This window comes from Choloepus didactylus, chromosome 6 (assembly GCF_015220235.1).
Source record: "Choloepus didactylus isolate mChoDid1 chromosome 6, mChoDid1.pri, whole genome shotgun sequence".
In the NCBI taxonomy this organism is placed as follows: domain Eukaryota; kingdom Metazoa; phylum Chordata; class Mammalia; order Pilosa; family Megalonychidae; genus Choloepus; species Choloepus didactylus.
This window is the reverse complement of record NC_051312.1, coordinates 83,775,935-83,777,851: the sequence shown is the minus strand read 5'-3', so window position 1 is coordinate 83,777,851 and position 1,917 is coordinate 83,775,935.

Genomic DNA, 1,917 nt, shown 5'->3' with positions numbered 1-1,917 from the left:
CAGAAGCAAGTGGAAAAATAATGCCTTCTGAGTATTTTGGGCATTCTTGCCTCTTCATAGATAGGTTGATATCAAAATTCACATCCCTATATGATATCATAAATAGATAATGGAAATGAATGGGCAGATATTTTTAACTTATTTTAGCCCTTTAATGAGAGTAACAGCTAATGTTTATTGAGTCCTTATTTATGCTCCAGGCTCTGTTCTTATCCCTTTACATATATTACCTTATTTAATGATGACAAGAATCCTATGACACTCTATAGTTGAGGTAAATAAAGTGTAGAGAAGTAACTTGCCCCAAATCTCAAAACTAGAACTTAAGTCGAGGTGCTCTGGTCACTGACCATCATATTCAAATTCCAGCAAACACAGCAACCCCTGCCTCCTTCACACTTACCATTCAATCCTGACCTCTACCCATTTTTCTATGAACTGTTCAAACTCCAGTTCCCTCCATTCTGTGCAGTATCCACAGAGAAAGCACTTCCCAGGCCTCCAATTGTTCCTCAACTCACCCAACGCCTGGTCTAGGAGAGTCTTTTCTGATGCTGACAGCCACAGCAGCACAGCCAGTATTTAAAATCAGTAGCATCCTCTGGAGTGATTCTCTGGGGATATGAGCATCCGTATTTCTAGGGATATCTTTATATCCAAGGCTAGGTGGACCCAAGCTTCTTGGCACATTGGTCTTCTTTGCTTCAGTCTCAGGGGACCTGGTGTTCCCTAATGAAAAGTTGTCATGGCAACCCATCCAAACACAGAGTCAATCTCAATCTTATATGAGTAGTGCAGTACCAGCTATAGAACAATAAAATTTTCTAGAGCCAAATCTTTACAATGCTCCCATCACCAACAAAAGGCAAAAGAAAACCTCAGCTTTGTTCCACATGCCCTTTACTTAGTATGCCTTTCTTTTCCCTGCCTCACAGCAAAGTATCTCAAATTTATGATCCATTGTCCCCATTTCCAGTTACTTCCAATTCTCTTCTCAATTCTCTTCAGTGAGCATTCTTTACTACTACACTGATACTTTTTCTCTAATGTCACCAATTAAGTTGACAATCTTACTTCTTTTTCATCAGGATTAAACATCATGGAAAATTGCCTCGATGCTGATATAGTTCCTTTTCTTGGTTTCTGTCACACCACGCTTGCTTGATTTCCCTCCAATTTATTTCCCAGTATCCTTCAATGATGCCTCTTCTGCTCCTAGATCACTGAATGTTAGTGTGTCTCTTATTTTGCCTTTTGCCTTATATATTAACTCTACTCTTACTGGGTGATATTATCAAATAACATTCCTTTAAATATTATCTGTATCCTGATTACCTTCAAATGTATACCTTTAGGCCTGGATTCTGCCTTGATCTCCAGATCAACTTCCTACTTTATAACTCCACTTGGCTATCACATAGGAAACTCAAAATTAACTTGGTGAGCACAATAAAACAAAACAAACAAGAAAATGTTTTCTTGCTACCTGCTCATGTTTAATTTCTACAAATCTCACTATCCATATCATAAACTATCCAGTTCCTCAAGTCAAAATTCCAGGGGATATACTTGAGTTTTCCCTCTTCCTTATATCTAATCCATTACTGACTCCTATGGACTCTATAACCAACATATATTGCATATATTTTAAATTATGTTCATCTTCACTTCCACCATCCTAGAAAAGTTACCATGACTTCACACCTGAACTGTAGCAAATAGCATCCTGTTATTTTTTTTATTTGCTACTTTATTTCATTTCATTCCTTTTATTTTGAGGTATAATTTATTTAAAAACCATGTAATTCACCCATTGTCAGTGTGCAACTTAGTGATTTTTATATACAGTTGTGCAACAATTAGTCCAAGCCACTTTCAAAACTTTCATTGCTTGAAAATATTTCCTTATGCCAATTT